The sequence below is a fragment of the Macrobrachium rosenbergii genome, chromosome 12 (assembly GCF_040412425.1).
Source record: "Macrobrachium rosenbergii isolate ZJJX-2024 chromosome 12, ASM4041242v1, whole genome shotgun sequence".
NCBI classification, from domain to species: domain Eukaryota; kingdom Metazoa; phylum Arthropoda; class Malacostraca; order Decapoda; family Palaemonidae; genus Macrobrachium; species Macrobrachium rosenbergii.
Genome location: NC_089752.1, coordinates 92,811,690 through 92,833,396, shown reverse-complemented (window position 1 = coordinate 92,833,396; position 21,707 = coordinate 92,811,690).

The window sequence follows — 21,707 nt, the reverse complement described above, 5'->3', positions numbered from 1 at the left end:
GAAAGCCTTTGAACCCAAGATTTCATACGTTGTAATATCATCAAGTTTCGCAGACGGTAACTAATTACAGAACAATTGCATAATGAAGCACTGCTTGATTACGAAAAAGTTTTAAAAAGAAATTCTTCGCTCTCTCGATCCCGCAGGACGAAAGCTTACGAGTGCTTTGCCTTGCGAATGCATGAATTCCTGATTTGTTAATTTCAAATATTCTAGCAGTCTAATTCAATAAATTCTAACTCAAAAATTGCTTTATAATTTGTCTGTAAAGGTTCAAACAAATCAATGCCTTTATAAGTGTTGCCACAGGCACAAACAATTCCATTGTTAAACTATTATTGTGGTTTTTACAATCGTTGTAAAAGTGGTGTCAATTACAGGTACTGAAATACTTCGGCTATAATCTTTAATTTAGTATCAAGTGATGCCGAGTGAAACTGGTCATGGACTCAATTATTGAACAGATGAAGTACAAACCACCTTGCACAGTATGACCTTGTTTTACTGGCTTTCAATATTCGGTCCTATGAAACAGAATGATAAATGGCGAAGATCATTTGGTAATTCTTTTATTATGGCCTTCATATTTTTCAAGATGATGATGCCACTATTAATTGACTTGAAATAAAGCACTAGATATCGCTAAACAAAACTGAAACACAAGAGTACCTCTTTAATTACATTTGAAAAGAATAAAATGAAACCTAAATTATGAGAATTTGGATAATGGTTTGATTTTACTAAAAAATCGTTAGAGGTCACCGGAATGTGAATAGACATTTCATTTTAAAATAAAGTAAAACTCTTCACGTGGAAAAAATATACACTGACTCTAGATGGCGTATCTTTTAAGTAGCAGACTTGAATTTTTCATACTTATTTGGAATGAAAAAGAACTTGAAGATGTCATTAAGAAAAACATACACAACGTGTTCATATCATGTATGAATGTCTAATAAATATGTAAGTGTATAATATTTATTAGAGTTTACAGTTGTCAGAAAAATATTCAGTACAATACAATAATACATAAAACAAAGACGAAACAAGAATCGCGTTCAACTTCTCTGTCACAAGCGTCTGATCCCGCGTCCTCCCCTCAATGGAGAGAAAGGCAATGCCCTCGTCTCCTTATCTTGACTGCTCTGCCTTCCTGTGGATATCCTATTATGCAAATTTCTCTCGGTAAAATCATCATCTTTCTGTATTAAAGTCTTTTATTTGGTTTTCCTATCCTTCCGCACGCCAATAATCGGATATGTAAATTTTCCGTTCGTTATTTCCAGGGTAGTATGTCTGCCATTTTTTGTGCTATGCTTGCATAAGCGTTTCATCGCTCTCAAGATTTGCATGGCGTTAGTTTAATTAAGTAAGATTTAAGAGCTTCTAGTTCAGAGTGCGTGTAAGACTGGGCCTCATGACTCACAACACAAAGATAACTCTCTCTCTCTCTCTCTCTCTCTCTCTCTCTCTCTCTCTCTCTCTCTATATATATATATATATATATATATATATATATATATATATATATATATATATATATATATATATATATATATATATATATATATATATATATATATATATATATATATATATATATATATATATATATATTTATATATACATATATATATATATATATTGTCACGATGCGTATCAAGTACCTGGTTATTACACAACTAATCTCAAGATTCAAAAATATACCTCACTTCAGCCAGATACCTGAACTCTCATAACATTAATTGTTACGACTAAGTACTCTAAAGGTAACAGTGATCCCTTAAGAAAAAACTTATTTATCAATCACTTGAAAAATCAAACTAAGTTCGTCAGAATATGTGTGAGGTATAAAAATTTAAACTAGAAATCTTCTAGAGTAAAGGGCATCACTCCATCAAAAAACTCTAACTGTTTCCCTGGTCTTAATTCACTTTAGCAAAACTAAAAGAACAAAACATGTTTATCACTTTGCCTTATGCACACACAATCAATCCTATTCACTGGTGATCAATAAATGAAACACTGTTTTTCTAAAAATGTTAAATACAAAAATTTATTTTCAGATTCAAAGTTTATAACTAGAATTCACAATTAATTAGAATTCACAATCTGAAAAATTTACTATTAGTTGAAAATAACACAAAACTCAATGAATTCTTGAATTAAATTATGAAACAAAACTAATTCACAAAAACTTTATCAGGAATTTAAATTAATCAAGTAAAATTTAAACTATCAAGAATTACTCAAGATTTAAAAAGAAAATCTCAATAAATGAAATCAAGTATGCAATGTTAAATTAAGTATGCAATGTTAAATCAAGTATGCAATGTTAAATTACCAAGAAATATTTACAATGCTATGTAAATAAATGTTACATCACAAACATAAAAAATGTGAAAATATAAAGAAATTGTAAATAGAAAAACACACAAAAATACACGTAAGATTTATCAATAATGATTTCACTTGTTCAAAATTTCCTAACTTATCACACCATAACCTCCTAACTTATCATACCATGGTATCAATAAGTAAAATTTCACGTTACCTTACACAACTTGTGAAAACCTCTGTAAATCACTTGCTGCAGCTGCATTACACAATACACACTTTTTTACCAGGCGCCGTTACGAACTAAATAACTTTGCTAAATTCAGATCTCAAAAGTTAATGTTAAAAGAGAGATATGGAACCAAATCGACTGGTCTCAGAAATCAGAATGAAATAGATTTTAGGATTCCAGTAATACGTGAAACAATTACATGATGTCATTAAAGCATTTTGGGTACGAGATACAAAAGTTCTAGAAGCAGGGAGGTGACGTCATTAAAGCGTTTTGGGTGCGAGATACAATGGAGAAGCTTCTAGAAGGAAAGTTACGTCATCCCAGCAAAACGTTTTGAACGCATCTTACAAAACATGACGTAATTGATCAGGACACGTATTCTTTCTCTCAAAGTGGCGAACGTGACTCAAACAATGCATGCAACAAAATGAAATCACTCGTCTCGAGCCCGTATGGGACGAATTGGCGTTTGTTTTGCAAATCTGTCATCGCTAACCCAAAACAAAGCGTTCCCTCTTATCTGAACTGATGACAACTGAAATGAAACAAGCCCTTCCTGGACACACACACGTGTTCACATACTTACGCTTTTACCAAGAAAGATATTCGTTCCAAATTACGTTACTATTAAAATTATAACAACAATTCTAAATTACGCTATCAAGTAATCATTAGTACTTTTGAGATCTGATGTCAAACTAAATATGACACTTCAACAAACATTATCATTAAACATAACACATGAAAAAAGTAAATGTCAAAATTATAGGAGGATATACGTATTACAAGGCAACATCATGAAATTCCTCCCCCGAGAAGATTACTTATCCCGGGTTTGAATCCAACGATTCACAACGGGATAAATAATCTGCTATGACATTATCTTTTCCTGAAATGTGCTTAACACTTACATTATATGGTTGCAGGCATAAAGACCACCTGGTCAGTCTCATATTATTATTTTTCATCTTATTGATGAATGAGATTGGGTTGTGATCCGACAATACTAAAATTTCTTCATTCCTAGGTCGGTTCACATACACTTCAAACTTTTTCAATGCCGTGATTAATGCTAATGTTTCTTTTTCAATTGTTGAGTATGTTTTCTGGTGCTTTTTCAACTTTGAAGACATAAAACATACTGGATGTAAGATTCTGTTGTCATCTTTTTGAAGTAGAACAGCTCCAATTCCACAGTCGGATGCATCAACTTGTATCACAAACTTTTTATTGAAGTCTGGAGCTTGAAGCACTGGTCTTGAAGTTAATATGGCTTTAACCTTCTCAAATGATTCTTGACATTCTGGAGTCAATCAAACTTTCTTTTAGGACTGGTTAAGTCAGTTAAAGGAGCTACTACGGCTGAGAAATTTGGACAGAACCGGCGATAAAATCCAGCCATGCCCAAAAATCTTTGTAGCTGTTTCCTCGTAGCAGGAGGGGTAGCCTTACGGATACCTTCTACATTAGCGTCAATAGGAGCGAGAAGGCCTTTTCCAACTTCAAATCCTAGGTACTGTACAGTTGCCTTTCCAAACTCACTTTTTGTAAGTTGATTGTTAGTCCTGCTTCCCGAAGTTTCTTGAACACTTTCCTTAATATCTTCAGATGTTCTTCCCATGTATTAGAATAAATCACAATGTCATCAAGGTATACACCTACTCCTTCTATTGATCCTAGTAGTTGATCCATCACTCGCTGGAATGTTGCAGGTGCATTCATCAGACCAAACGGCAAAACAGTGTATTGATACAGTCCAAAAGGAGTAATGAAAGCTGACAGCAACTTAGCATTCTCATCTAAGGGAATTTGATAATATCCTTTCAACAAGTCTATCTTGAAAACAAATTTGGCTTGCCCAATATTATCAAGTAATTGATCAATAAGAGGCAAGGGATAATTGTCAGCCACACTGATGGAATTCAGTTTCCTATAATCAGTACACATCCTAAATGAGCCATCTGGTTTCTTCACTAACACACAAGGAGAACTATAATGACTTGAACTGGGTTCTGCTAATCCATGCTGCAACAAATATTCAACTTCTTTCTTCAAAACATCTCGATGAAAAGGCGATAAGCGATAAGCTCTCATTTTAAAAAGGTTTTCCATCTTCTCTGATCTTTATCTCATGCTTTGTCAGATTGGTACACCTAGGTACATCTGCAAAAATTTCAGGAAACTTTGAATAACTTCACTTAATTCACTACTTTGCTCAATACTCAGATGTTTTAGTTTATCTTCCAAATTTTCTAATATTGAAGAATTGTTCATCTTGTTTTCAGCTCCTAATTCATAGCCGTCATCGTCCTCTGTAGATGAAGTTGTTTGTGTTATTGACACTGTTTCAGTTTTAGTCTCTGAGAAGTAAGGTTTCAAAAGATTCACATGTATCTTCCTCTGTCGTTTTCTTCTTCCTGGTGTTTCAATCACATAAGTTCGATCACTTAACTTCTCTATTATCCTATAAGGACCTTGAAACTTATTGGTAAGGGGAAATCTTTTCACTGGTAAGAACACTAGAACTTGCTGTCCAATACTAAAATTTCTTAGCTTAGTTTTAGCATCATATTTCCTTTTCATTTTCTCTTGACTTATTTTCAAATTTTCTAAAGAGAATTTTCTAATTTCTCTTAATCTTTTCCTCAAGTTCTTCACATATTCTCCTTGGATTTCCTCTTGATTTTCTTCCCAATTCTCTGCAAGAATCTTCAATGGACCTCTAATGTCTCGACCAAAAATCATTTCATTTGGTGAATATCCCATGCTTTCTTGATAAGCATTCCTAACTTCAAATAACATTAAAGGTAAACCAGCATCCCATTCTCTTCCTGATTCATTACAATACTTAGTTAACATACTTTTCAATGTCTGGTGGAACCTTTCCAAGGCTCCTTGAGTCTCTGGATGATAAGCAGTTGATAACTGTTGTTTTACTCCTAACAAGTTCATCACATCCTGGAATAATTTTGAAGTAAAGTTCGTTCCTCTATCACTTTGCACAATTTCTGGTATTCCAAACTTGGAGAAAAACTCCACCAACTTCTCAGCAATTACCTTTGCACTTATACTTCTTACAGGAATCGCCTCAGGATACCTAGTCACTGGACACATTAATGTTAATAGATATTCATTTCCTTTCTTTGTTTTCGGAAGTGGCCCAACCACATCTATAATTACCTTGCTAAAGGGTTCTCCTCTAACTTCTATGGGATGTAGGGGTGCTTTCTGAATGGTTTCATTCGGTTTTCCAGCTATCTGGCATGTGTGACACACACTGCAAAATTTGCTAACGTCCTTGTGAAGTCCAGGCCAGAAAAAATACTTCATAACCTTCTCAACAGTCTTCCTGATTCCCATATGTCCAGACTCGTGCGCTACTGCTACAACTTGTTTCCTCAATGGATATGGAATCAAAATTTGATGATATTCACCCCATTCAGCATTTCCTGGTATATCTGCAGGTCGATGCTTCCTCATTAGCAATCCTTCCTTTAGATAATAACAGGTAGAGGTTTGTTGCATCTCTTCTTGATCAACAACTCTGAAGAACAAATCAGCCAACGTTGTATCCCTCTTCTGCAGTTTCATTAGCTTCTCTCTTGTCACTTGACCAACTTCAAGGGCTGAACTCTCCACATCTGCTAACTCTGCTTCTACAGTTTCACTACTATCTTCAGGAACTCTTTGACTACTCGGAGTCTCTTCAATAACAACAGGATCCTCTTCTTCTTGGGAAATCTCTTCACTACTAACACTAGGGAAACTTCACTTTCCTGGAACAGTTCTTCTAATCTTAAAGATCCTTCACTTGATTCTTCTAGTGCAGGTAAATCCTCAGTATCTTCACTTGCAGACATAGTTCTCTTCATACTCCTGGTAGTTACACAACTTGGAAACAGGTGGGGGTTTTTCTTCTCTAAAGCTACTGTAGGACTAACCCTTAACGGTTTGTCTGTCACTATAGGACAAGGAACAAATGGTACACCACCAACTTCATTACCCAGTAAAACATGTACACCTTCAACAGCTAGTGAGTCCTTTACAGCAAAATCAACATTTCCTGTCACCAATTCACAGGACAAGTGCAAGCGGCATATAGGAGTTACCTCTTCTCCTCCTATACCCTTCAAAATAACTGAATCTCCGGTGAGATTCTTCTCCAACTGTGGGTGAGCACCACGAACTACCACACTATGGTTACTCCCCGTATCACGTAATACCTTGACTGGTACCTGCACACTTCCTCCTTGAGTTGTCAGCGTACCTTCATAGATATATGGCTTAAAGCCTCCAAGCTGCTCAGCCACTCACTGCTTGAAGTTACATTTCCACTGGTTGCTAAACACTCTGCTTGTTTAGTCTCAGTCGTTCCCACACTGCTCTTCGTAGTTTGCTTCACCTGGTTACCTTTAACCACTTGACCAACTGGTTTGGTCTGCTGTTGTGTCTGATAACAATCTCGACTGTAGTGTCCTACTCTTCCACACTTGTAGCAGACAACATTAGTCTTCTGTATCTGTCTTGAAAACTGATTGGATGATGAGGATTTAACATTTAATTGCTGAGGGGTGTTACCTGACTTTGTATTGGCATAGCCACTAGAAGGATTTCCAGTTGTAATGTTCCTGAAATTTGGATGAGATCTGAAACCTGTGCGTTGTTGGTTCTGGTACTTGACATTATAATTTCTTTTGCTAGAAATTATATTAAAATCTTCGCTCAATGTAGCAGCTTTGTCAAGTTTTTAACCTCTCTCTCTCTTAAATAGGCTCTTATGTGTTCAGGAATTCCTCTAAGATATTGTTCTAGGACTACTAACTCCTCAAGTTCGTCCATAGATTTAACTTTAGCAGCCTCAACCATCGTTTAAAACATCTTCTTACTTTGTAAGCATAATCCAAGAAAGTTATCTTGTCATCCTTTCTCAAAGATCTGAATCTTTCATTATAATATTCAGGGGTCATCTGGTAAACTTGTAGCACATTATGTTTGAGTACCTTGTACTCTTTACACTGATCAGCTGATAAGGCTAAATAGGCACTTCTTCCTTTACCAATGAGAACACTCTGTAACAAGACAGACCATTTATCCTCTGGCCATCCCATACCTGAAGCTACTTTTTCAAAGTGATCAAAAAAACTCATCTGGGGCTTCTTCTGTAAATTTCGGAATTAACTTCTGCACTCTTACTACATCAAATACAGGGTCTGAATTACCTTGAGTAGGGTTAGGGTTAGAGGTAATGGGATCGAGCTTTTATTAACTCCATCTCCCTTTCATGTCTTGCTCTTTCTCTCTCCTCTTTTGCTCTTTCTCTTTTTCTTCTTTTGCTCTTTCTCTTTCTTCTTCTGCTGCTTTTTCTTCTTCTCTTTCCTTTCTTTCTCTTTTCTCTCTATCTTCTCTTTCTCTTTCTGCTTGCATTTTCTCTCTGTCAGCCTGTATCCTCAGCTTAATCAAATTTTCTTCTGCTTCTATACGTCTAAGTTCTGCTTCTGCATCACTTTTCTCTTTCTTTTGTTCATGTTTATCTGTAAATTCTGCCTCAGCTGCATTCAACAATTCCTGTGCCTCTCCTAACTCTTCATCTACTTTACCAGAGTCCATCAACGCTTGGATTGCAATATATTTGATTTGTGCCTTAATCATACCACTAGACACATTACCCCCACATGCTACTGCTAAAGCAATCCACTGTGCCTTAGTCAAGTTGGATTCAGATAACTCTTGGATGGAAGGAGCTGCTAAAAACCTCTGAACATTGAACAGAGCCATTTTCTCTAAGTTACTCAACTAAATAATTCACAATACAAAGCAAAAAATAACTATGTGGTCACTCTCCTATCAAAATATATCCCTAACACCACCAGTATAAACCATAAACCAGAGTGATATTTTGCTTTGTTCCACGGGTCTCTGGGCACCAAACAATATAATGTCACGATGCGTATCAAGTACCTGGTTATTACACAACTAATCTCAAGATTCAAAAATATACCTCACTTCAGCCAGATACCTGAACTCTCATAACATTAATTGTTACGACTGAGTACTCTAAAGGTAACAGTGATCCCTTAAGAAAAAACTTATTTATCAATCACTTGAAAAATTAAACTAAGTTCGTCAGAATATGTGTGAGTATATAAAAATTAAACTAGAAATCTTCTAGAGTAAAAGGGCATCACTCCATCAAAAAACTCTAACTGTTTCCCTGGTCTTAATTCACTTTAGCAAAACTAAAAGAACAAAACATGTTTATCACTTTGCCTTATGCACACACAATCAATCCTATTCACTGGTGATCAATAAATGAAACACTGTTTTTCTAAAAATGTTAAATACAAAAATTTATTTTCAGATTCAAAGTTTATAACTAGAATTCACAATTAATTAGAATTCACAATCTGAAAAATTTACTATTAGTTGAAAATAACACAAAACTCAATGAATTCTTGAATTAAATTATGAAACAAAACTAATTCACAAAAACTTTATCAGGAATTTAAATTAATCAAGTAAAATTTAAACTATCAAGAATTACTCAAGATTTAAAAAGAAAATCTCAATAAATGAAATCAAGTATGCAATGTTAAATTAAGTATGCAATGTTAAATCAAGTATGCAATGTTAAATTACCAAGAAATATTTACAATGCTATGTAAATAAATGTTACATCACAAACATAAAAAATGTGAAAATATAAAGAAATTGTAAATAGAAAAACACACAAAAATACACGTAAGATTTATCAATAATGATTTCACTTGTTCAAAATTTCCTAACTTATCACACCATAACCTCCTAACTTATCATACCATGGTATCAATAAGTAAAATTTCACGTTACCTTACACAACTTGTGAAAACCTCTGTAAATCACTTGCTGCAGCTGCATTACACAATACACACTTTTTACCAGGCGCCGTTACGAACTAAATAACTTTGCTAAATTCAGATCTCAAAAGTTAATGTTAAAAGTGACCACAAAAATTTACGTTAAAGTAATCTCTTCCTAATTAGGAATATGGAACCAAATCGACTGGTCTCAGAAATCAGAATGAAATAGATTTTAGGATTCCAGTAATACGTGAAACAATTACATGATGTCATTAAAGCATTTTGGGTACGAGATACAAAAGTTCTAGAAGCAGGAGGTGACGTCATTAAAGCGTTTTGGGTGCGAGATACAATGGAGAAGCTTCTAGAAGGAAAGTTACGTCATCCCAGCAAAACGTTTTGAACGCATCTTACAAAACATGACGTAATTGATCAGGACACGTATTCTTTCTCTCAAAGTGGCGAACGTGACTCAAACAATGCATGCAACAACATGAAATCACTCGTCTTGAGCCCGTATGGGACGAATTGGCGTTTGTTTTGCAAATCTGTCATCGCTAACCCAAAACAAAGCGTTCCTCTTATCTGAACTGATGACAACTGAAATGAAACAAGCCCTTCCTGGACACACACGTGTTCACATACTACGCTTTTACCAAGAAAGATATTCGTTCCAAATTACGTTACTATTAAAATTATAACAACAATTCTAAATTACGCTATCAAGTAATCATTAGTACTTTTGAGATCTGATGTCAAACTAAATATGACACTTCAACAAACATTATCATTAAACATAACACATGAAAAAGTAAATGTCAAAATTATAGGAGGATATACGTATTACAAGGCAACATCATGAAATTCCTCCCGAGAAGATTACTTATCCGGGTTTGAATCAACGATTCACAACGGGATAAATAATCTGCTATGACATTATCTTTTCCTGAAATGTGTTTAACACTTACATTATATGGTTGCAGGCATAAAGACCACCTGGTCAGTCTCATATTATTATTTTTCATCTTATTGATGAATGAGATTGGGTTGTGATCCGACAATACTAAAATTTCTTCATTCCTAGGTCGGTTCACATACACTTCAAACTTTTTCAATGCCGTGATTAATGCTAATGTTTCTTTTTCAATTGTTGAGTATGTTTTCTGGTGCTTTTTCAACTTTGAAGACATAAAACATACTGGATGTAAGATTCTGTTGTCATCTTTTGAAGTAGAACAGCTCCAATTCCACAGTCGGATGCATCAACTTGTATCACAAACTTTTTATTGAAGTCTGGAGCTTGAAGCACTGGTCTTGAAGTTAATATGGCTTTAACCTTCTCAAATGATTCTTGACATTCTGGAGTCCAATCAAACTTTCTTTTAGGACTGGTTAAGTCAGTTAAGGGAGCTACTACGGCTGAGAAATTTGGACAGAACCGGCGATAAAATCCAGCCATGCCCAAAAATCTTTGTAGCTGTTTCCTCGTAGCAGGAGGGGTAGCCTTACGGATACCTTCTACATTAGCGTCAATAGGAGCGAGAAGGCCTTTTCCAACTTCAAATCCTAGGTACTGTACAGTTGCCTTTCCAAACTCACTTTTTTGTAAGTTGATTGTTAGTCCTGCTTCCCGAAGTTTCTTGAACACTTTCCTTAATATCTTCAGATGTTCTTCCCATGTATTAGAATAAATCACAATGTCATCAAGGTATACACCTACTCCTTCTATTGATCCTAGTAGTTGATCCATCACTCGCTGGAATGTTGCAGGTGCATTCATCAGACCAAACGGCAAAACAGTGTATTGATACAGTCCAAAAGGAGTAATGAAAGCTGACAGCAACTTAGCATTCTCATCTAAGGGAATTTGATAATATCCTTTCAACAAGTCTATCTTGAAACAAATTTGGCTTGCCCAATATTATCAAGTAATTGATCAATAAGAGGCAAGGGATAATTGTCAGCCACACTGATGGAATTCAGTTTCCTATAATCAGTACACATCCTAAATGAGCCATCTGGTTTCTTCACTAACACACAAGGAGAACTATAATGACTTGAACTGGGTTCTGCTAATCCATGCTGCAACAAATATTCAACTTCTTTCTTCAAAACATCTCGATGAAAAGGCGATAAACGATAAGCTCTCATTTTAAAAGGTTTTCCATCTTCTCTGATCTTTATCTCATGCTTTGTCAGATTGGTACACCTAGGTACATCTGCAAAAATTTCAGGAAACTTTGAATAACTTCACTTAATTCACTACTTTGCTCAATACTCAGATGTTTTAGTTTATCTTCCAAATTTTCTAATATTGAAGAATTGTTCATCTTGTTTTCAGCTCCTAATTCGTAGCCGTCATCGTCCTCTGTAGATGAAGTTGTTTGTGTTATTGACACTGTTTCAGTTTTAGTCTCTGAGAAGTAAGGTTTCAAAAGATTCACATGTATCTTCCTCTGTCGTTTTCTTCTTCCTGGTGTTTCAATCACATAAGTTCGATCACTTAACTTCTCTATTATCCTATAAGGACCTTGAAACTTATTGGTAAGGGGAAATCTTTTCACTGGTAAGAACACTAGAACTTGCTGTCCAATACTAAAATTTCTTAGCTTAGTTTTAGCATCATATTTCCTTTTCATTTTCTCTTGACTTATTTTCAAATTTTCTAAAGAGAATTTTCTAATTTCTCTTAATCTTTTCCTCAAGTTCTTCACATATTCTCCTTGGATTTCCTCTTGATTTTCTTCCCAATTCTCTGCAAGAATCTTCAATGGACCTCTAATGTCTCGACCAAAAATCATTTCATTTGGTGAACATCCCATGCTTTCTTGATAAGCATTCCTAACTTCAAATAACATTAAAGGTAAACCAGCATCCCATTCTCTTCCTGATTCATTACAATACTTAGTTAACATACTTTTCAATGTCTGGTGGAACCTTTCCAAGGCTCCTTGAGTCTCTGGATGATAAGCAGTTGATAACTGTTGTTTTACTCTAACAAGTTCATCACATCCTGGAATAATTTTGAAGTAAAGTTCGTTCCTCTATCACTTTGCACAATTTCTGGTATTCCAAACTTGGAGAAAAACTCCACCAACTTCTCAGCAATTACCTTTGCACTTATACTTCTTACAGGAATCGCCTCAGGATACCTAGTCACTGGACACATTAATGTTAATAGATATTCATTTCCTTTCTTTGTTTTCGGAAGTGGCCCAACCACATCTATAATTACCTTGCTAAAGGGTTCTCCTCTAACTTCTATGGGATGTAGGGGTGCTTTCTGAATGGTTTCATTCGGTTTTCCAGCTATCTGGCATGTGTGACACACACTGCAAAATTTGCTAACGTCCTTGTGAAGTCCAGGCCAGAAAAAATACTTCATAACCTTCTCAACAGTCTTCCTGATTCCCATATGTCCAGACTCGTGCGCTACTGCTACAACTTGTTTCCTCAATGGATATGGAATCAAAATTTGATGATATTCACCCCATTCAGCATTTCCTGGTATATCTGCAGGTCGATGCTTCCTCATTAGCAATCCTTCCTTTAGATAATAACAGGTAGAGGTTTGTTGCATCTCTTCTTGATCAACAACTCTGAAGAACAAATCAGCCAACGTTGTATCCCTCTTCTGCAGTTTCATTAGCTTCTCTCTTGTCACTTGACCAACTTCAAGGGCTGAACTCTCCACATCTGCTAACTCTGCTTCTACAGTTTCACTACTATCTTCAGGAACTCTTTGACTACTCAGAGTCTCTTCAATAACAACAGGATCCTCTTCTTCTTGGGAAATCTCTTCACTACTAACACTAGGGAAACTTCACTTTCCTGGAACAGTTCTTCTAATCTTAAAGATCCTTCACTTGATTCTTCTAGTGCAGGTAAATCCTCAGTATCTTCACTTGCAGACATAGTTCTCTTCATACTCCTGGTAGTTACACAACTTGGAAACAGGTGGGGTTTTCTTCTCTAAAGCTACTGTAGGACTAACCCTTAACGGTTTGTCTGTCACTATAGGACAAGGAACAAATGGTACACCACCAACTTCATTACCCAGTAAAACATGTACACCTTCAACAGCTAGTGAGTCCTTTACAGCAAAATCAACATTTCCTGTCACCAATTCACAGGACAAGTGCAAGCGGCATATAGGAGTTACCTCTTCTCCTCCTATACCCTTCAAAATAACTGAATCTCCGGTGAGATTCTTCTCCAACTGTGGGTGAGCACCACGAACTACCACACTATGGTTACTCCCCGTATCACGTAATACCTTGACTGGTACCTGCACACTTCCTCCTTGAGTTGTCAGCGTACCTTCATTGATATATGGCTTAAAAGCCTCCAAGCTGCTCAGCCACTCACTGCTTGAAGTTACATTTCCACTGGTTGCTAAACACTCTGCTTGTTTAGTCTCAGTCGTTCCCACACTGCTCTTCGTAGTTTGCTTCACCTGGTTACCTTTAACCACTTGACCAACTGGTTTGGTCTGCTGTTGTGTCTGATAACAATCTCGACTGTAGTGTCCTACTCTTCCACACTTGTAGCAGACAACATTAGTCTTCTGTATCTGTCTTGAAAACTGATTGGATGATGAGGATTTAACATTTAATTGCTGAGGGTGTTACCTGACTTTGTATTGGCATAGCCACTAGAAGGATTTCAGTTGTAATGTTCCTGAAATTTGGATGAGATCTGAAACCTGTGCGTTGTTGGTTCTGGTACTTGACATTATAATTTCTTTTGCTAGAAATTATATTAAAATCTTCGCTCAATGTAGCAGCTTTGTCAAGTTTTTAACCTCTCTCTCTCTTAAATAGGCTCTTATGTGTTCAGGAATTCCTCTAAGATATTGTTCTAGGACTACTAACTCCTCAAGTTCGTCCATAGATTTAACTTTAGCAGCCTCAACCATCGTTTAAAACATCTTCTTACTTTGTAAGCATAATCCAAGAAAGTTATCTTGTCATCCTTTCTCAAAGATCTGAATCTTTCATTATAATATTCAGGGTCATCTGGTAAACTTGTAGCACATTATGTTTGAGTACCTTGTACTCTTTACACTGATCAGCTGATAAGGCTAAATAGGCACTTCTTCCTTTACCAATGAGAACACTCTGTAACAAGACAGACCATTTATCCTCTGGCCATCCCATACCTGAAGCTACTTTTTCAAAGTGATCAAAAAACTCATCTGGGGCTTCTTCTGTAAATTTCAGGAATTAACTTCTGCACTCTTACTACATCAAATACAGGGTCTGAATTACCTTGAGTAGGGTTAGACGGTATTACAGGTAATGTGGATCGAGCTTTTTATTAACTCCATCTCCCTTTCATGTCTTGCTCTTTCTCTCTCTCTCTTTTGCTCTTTCTCTTTCTTCTTTTGCTCTTTCTCTTTCTTCTTCTGCTGCTTTTTCTTCTTCTCTTTCCTTTCTTTCTCTTTTCTCTCTATCTTCTCTTTCTCTTTCTGCTTGCATTTTCTCTCTGTCAGCCTGTATCCTCAGCTTAATCAAATTTTCTTCTGCTTCTATACGTCTAAGTTCTGCTTCTGCATCACTTTTCTCTTTCTTTTGTTCATGTTTATCTGTAAATTCTGCCTCAGCTGCATTCAACAATTCCTGTGCCTCTCCTAACTCTTCATCTACTTTACCAGAGTCCATCAACGCTTGGATTGCAATATATTTGATTTGTGCCTTAATCATACCACTAGACACATTACCCCCACATGCTACTGCTAAAGCAATCCACTGTGCCTTAGTCAAGTTGGATTCAGATAACTCTTGGATGGAAGGAGCTGCTAAAAACCTCTGAACATTGAACAGAGCCATTTTCTCTAAGTTACTCAACTAAATAATTCACAATACAAAGCAAAAAATAACTATGTGGTCACTCTCCTATCAAAATATATCCCTAACACCACCAGTATAAACCATAAACCAGAGTGATATTTTGCTTTGTTCCCGGGTCTCTGGGCACCAAACAATATAATGTCACGATGCGTATCAAGTACCTGGTTATTACACAACTAATCTCAAGATTCAAAAATATACCTCACTTCAGCCAGATACCTGAACTCTCATAACATTAATTGTTACGACTAAGTACTCTAAAGGTAACAGTGATCCCTTAAGAAAAAACTTATTTATCAATCACTTGAAAAATCAAACTAAGTTCGTCAGAATATGTGTGAGGTATAAAAAATTAAACTAGAAATCTTCTAGAGTAAAAGGGCATCACTCCATCAAAAAACTCTAACTGTTTCCCTGGTCTTAATTCACTTTAGCAAAACTAAAAGAACAAAACATGTTTATCACTTTGCCTTATGCACACACAATCAATCCTATTCACTGGTGATCAATAAATGAAACACTGTTTTTCTAAAAATGTTAAATACAAAAATTTATTTTCAGATTCAAAGTTTATAACTAGAATTCACAATTAATTAGAATTCACAATCTGAAAAATTTACTATTAGTTGAAAATAACACAAAACTCAATGAATTCTTGAATTAAATTATGAAACAAAACTAATTCACAAAAAACTTTATCAGGAATTTAAATTAATCAAGTAAAATTTAAACTATCAAGAATTACTCAAGATTTAAAAGAAAATCTAAATGAATAAATGCAATGAAATCAAGTATGCAATGTTAAATTAAGTATGCAATGTTAAATCAAGTATGCAATGTTAAATTACCAAGAAATATTTACAATGCTATGTAAATAAATGTTACATCACAAACATAAAAAATGTGAAAATATAAAGAAATTGTAAATAGAAAAACACACAAAAATACACGTAAGATTTATCAATAATGATTTCACTTGTTCAAAATTTCCTAACTTATCACACCATAACCTCCTAACTTATCATACCATGGTATCAATAAGTAAAATTTCACGTTACCTTACACAACTTGTGAAAACCTCTGTAAATCACTTGCTGCAGCTGCATTACACAATACACACTTTTTACCAGGCGCCGTTACGAACTAAATAACTTTGCTAAATTCAGATCTCAAAAGTTAATGTTAAAAGTGACCACAAAATTTACGTTAAAAGTAATCTCTTCCTAATTAGGAATGAGAGAGAAGATATATGGAACCAAATCGACTGGTCTCAGAAATCAGAATGAAATAGATTTTAGGATTCCAGTAATACGTGAAACAATTACATGATGTCATTAAAGCATTTTGGGTACGAGATACAAAAGTTCTAGAAGCAGGGAGGTGACGTCATTAAAGCGTTTTGGGTGCGAGATACAATGGAGAAGCTTCTAGAAGGAAAGTTACGTCATCCCAGCAAAACGTTTTGAACGCATCTTACAAAACATGACGTAATTGATCAGGACACGTATTCTTTCTCTCAAAGTGGCGAACGTGACTCAAACAATGCATGCAACAACATGAAATCACTCGTCTTGAGCCGTATGGGACGAATTGGCGTTTGTTTTGCAAATCTGTCATCGCTAACCCAAAACAAAGCGTTCCCTCTTATCTGAACTGATGACAACTGAAATGAAACAAGCCCTTCCTGGACACACACACGTGTTCACATACTACGCTTTTACCAAGAAAGATATTCGTTCCAAATTACGTTACTATTAAAATTATAACAACAATTCTAAATTACGCTATCAAGTAATCATTAGTACTTTTGAGATCTGATGTCAAACTAAATATGACACTTCAACAAACATTATCATTAAACATAACACATGAAAAAGTAAATGTCAAAATTATAGGAGGATATACATGTATTACAAGGCAACATCATGAAATTCCTCCCCGAGAAGATTACTTATCCGGGTTTGAATCCAACGATTCACAACGGGATAAATAATCTGCTATGACATTATCTTTTCCTGAAATGTGTTTAACACTTACATTATATGGTTGCAGGCATAAAGACCACCTGGTCAGTCTCATATTATTATTTTTCATCTTATTGATGAATGAGATTGGGTTGTGATCCGACAATACTAAAATTTCTTCATTCCTAGGTCGGTTCACATACACTTCAAACTTTTTCAATGCTGTGATTAATGCTAATGTTTCTTTTTCAATTGTTGAGTATGTTTTTCTGGTGCTTTTTCAACTTTGAAGACATAAAACATACTGGATGTAAGATTCTGTTGTCATCTTTTTGAAGTAGAACAGCTCCAATTCCACAGTCGGATGCATCAACTTGTATCACAAACTTTTTATTGAAGTCTGGAGCTTGAAGCACTGGTCTTGAAGTTAATATGGCTTTAACCTTCTCAAATGATTCTTGACATTCTGGAGTCAATCAAACTTTCTTTTAGGACTGGTTAAGTCAGTTAAAGGGAGCTACTACGGCTGAGAAATTTGGACAGAACCGGCGATAAAATCCAGCCATGCCCAAAAATCTTTGTAGCTGTTTCCTCGTAGCAGGGGGGGGTTGCCTTACGGATACCTTCTACATTAGCGTCAATAGGAGCGAGAAGGCCTTTTCCAACTTCAAATCCTAGGTACTGTACAGTTGCCTTTCCAAACTCACTTTTTGTAAGTTGATTGTTAGTCCTGCTTCCCGAAGTTTCTTGAACACTTTCCTTAATATCTTCAGATGTTCTTCCCATGTATTAGAATAAATCACAATGTCATCAAGGTATACACCTACTCCTTCTATTGATCCTAGTAGTTGATCCATCACTCGCTGGAATGTTGCAGGTGCATTCATCAGACCAAACGGCAAAACAGTGTATTGATACAGTCCAAAAGGAGTAATGAAAGCTGACAGCAACTTAGCATTCTCATCTAAGGAATTTGATAATATCCTTTCAACAAGTCTATCTTGAAACAAATTTGGCTTGCCCAATATTATCAAGTAATTGATCAATAAGAGGCAAGGGATAATTGTCAGCCACACTGATGGAATTCAGTTTCCTATAATCAGTACACATCCTAAATGAGCCATCTGGTTTCTTCACTAACACACAAGGAGAACTATAATGACTTGAACTGGGTTCTGCTAATCCATGCTGCAACAAATATTCAACTTCTTTCTTCAAAACATCTCGATGAAAAGGCGATAAGCGATAAGCTCTCATTTTAAAAGGTTTTCCATCTTCTCTGATCTTTATCTCATGCTTTGTCAGATTGGTACACCTAGGTACATCTGCAAAAATTTCAGGAAACTTTGAATAACTTCACTTAATTCACTACTTTGCTCAACACTCAGATGTTTTAGTTTATCTTCCAAATTTTCTAATATTGAAGAATTGTTCATCTTGTTTTCAGCTCCTAATTCGTAGCCGTCATCGTCCTCTGTAGATGAAGTTGTTTGTGTTATTGACACTGTTTCAGTTTTAGTCTCTGAGAAGTAAGGTTTCAAAAGATTCACATGTATCTTCCTCTGTCGTTTTCTTCTTCCTGGTGTTTCAATCACATAAGTTCGATCACTTAACTTCTCTATTATCCTATAAGGACCTTGAAACTTATTGGTAAGGGGGAAATCTTTTCACTGGTAAGAACACTAGAACTTGCTGTCCAATACTAAAATTTCTTAGCTTAGTTTTAGCATCATATTTCCTTTTCATTTTCTCTTGACTTATTTTCAAATTTTCTAAAGAGAATTTTCTAATTTCTCTTAATCTTTTCCTCAAGTTCTTCACATATTCTCCTTGGATTTCCTCTTGATTTTCTTCCCAATTCTCTGCAAGAATCTTCAATGGACCTCTAATGTCTCGACCAAAAATCATTTCATTTGGTGAACATCCCATGCTTTCTTGATAAGCATTCTAACTTCAAATAACATTAAAGGTAAACCAGCATCCCATTCTCTTCCTGATTCATTACAATACTTAGTTAACATACTTTTCAATGTCTGGTGGAACCTTTCCAAGGCTCCTTGAGTCTCTGGATGATAAGCAGTTGATAACTGTTGTTTTACTCTAACAAGTTCATCACATCCTGGAATAATTTTGAAGTAAAGTTCGTTCCTCTATCACTTTGCACAATTTCTGGTATTCCAAACTTGGAGAAAAACTCCACCAACTTCTCAGCAATTACCTTTGCACTTATACTTCTTACAGGAATCGCCTCAGGATACCTAGTCACTGGACACATTAATGTTAATAGATATTCATTTCCTTTCTTTGTTTTCGGAAGTGGCCCAACCACATCTATAATTACCTTGCTAAAGGGTTCTCCTCTAACTTCTATGGGATGTAGGGGTGCTTTCTGAATGGTTTCATTCGGTTTTCCAGCTATCTGGCATGTGTGACACACACTGCAAAATTTGCTAACGTCCTTGTGAAGTCCAGGCCAGAAAAAATACTTCATAACCTTCTCAACAGTCTTCCTGATTCCCATATGTCCAGACTCGTGCGCTACTGCTACAACTTGTTTCCTCAATGGATATGGAATCAAAATTTGATGATATTCACCCCATTCAGCATTTCCTGGTATATCTGCAGGTCGATGCTTCCTCATTAGCAATCCTTCCTTTAGATAATAACAGGTAGAGGTTTGTTGCATCTCTTCTTCATCAACAACTCTGAAGAACAAATCAGCCAATGTTGTATCCCTCTTCTGCAGTTTCATTAGCTTCTCTCTTGTCACTTGACCAACTTCAAGGGCTGAACTCTCCACATCTGCTAACTCTGCTTCTACAGTTTCACTACTATCTTCAGGAACTCTTTGACTACTCAGAGTCTCTTCAATAACAACAGGATCCTCTTCTTCTTGGGAAATCTCTTCACTACTAACACTAGGGAAACTTCACTTTCCTGGAACAGTTCTTCTAATCTTAAAGATCCTTCACTTGATTCTTCTAGTGCAGGTAAATCCTCAGTATCTTCACTTGCAGACATAGTTCTCTTCATACTCTGGTAGTTACACAACTTGGAAACAGGTGGGGTTTTTCTTCTCTAAAGCTACTGTAGGACTAACCCTTAACGGTTTGTCTGTCACTATAGGACAAGGAACAAATGGTACACCACCAACTTCATTACCCAGTAAAACATGTACACCTTCAACAGCTAGTGAGTCCTTTACAGCAAAATCAACATTTCCTGTCACCAATTCACAGGACAAATGCAAGCGGCATATAGGAGTTACCTCTTCTCCTCCTATACCCTTCAAAATAACTGAATCTCCGGTGAGATTCTTCTCCAACTGTGGGTGAGCACCACGAACTACCACACTATGGTTACTCCCCGTATCACGTAATACCTTGACTGGTACCTGCACACTTCCTCCTTGAGTTGTCAGCGTACCTTCATAGATATATGGCTTAAAGCCTCCAAGCTGCTCAGCCACTCACTGCTTGAAGTTACATTTCCACTGGTTGCTAAACACTCTGCTTGTTTAGTCTCAGTCGTTCCCACACTGCTCTTCGTAGTTTGCTTCACCTGGTTACCTTTAACCACTTGACCAACTGGTTTGGTCTGCTGTTGTGTCTGATAACAATCTCGACTGTAGTGTCCTACTCTTCCACACTTGTAGCAGACAACATTAGTCTTCTGTATCTGTCTTGAAAACTGATTGGATGATGAGGATTTAACATTTAATTGCTGAGGGTGTTACCTGACTTTGTATTGGCATAGCCACTAGAAGGATTTCCAGTTGTAATGTTCCTGAAATTTGGATGAGATCTGAAACCTGTGCGTTGTTGGTTCTGGTACTTGACATTATAATTTCTTTTGCTAGAAATTATATTAAAATCTTCGCTCAATGTAGCAGCTTTGTCAAGTTTTTAACCTCTCTCTCTCTTAAATAGGCTCTTATGTGTTCAGGAATTCCTCTAAGATATTGTTCTAGGACTACTAACTCCTCAAGTTCGTCCATAGATTTAACTTTAGCAGCCTCAACCATCGTTTAAAACATCTTCTTACTTTGTAAGCATAATCCAAGAAAGTTATCTTGTCATCCTTTCTCAAAGATCTGAATCTTTCATTATAATATTCAGGGGTCATCTGGTAAACTTGTAGCACATTATGTTTGAGTACCTTGTACTCTTTACACTGATCAGCTGATAAGGCTAAATAGGCACTTCTTCCTTTACCAATGAGAACACTCTGTAACAAGACAGACCATTTATCCTCTGGCCATCCCATACCTGAAGCTACTTTTTCAAAGTGATCAAAAAACTCATCTGGGGCTTCTTCTGTAAATTTCAGGAATTAACTTCTGCACTCTTACTACATCAAATACAGGGTCTGAATTACCTTGAGTAGGGTTAGACGGTATTACAGGTGGATCGAGCTTTTATTAACTCCATCTCCCTTTCATGTCTTGCTCTTTCTCTCTCTCTTTTGCTCTTTCTCTTTCTTC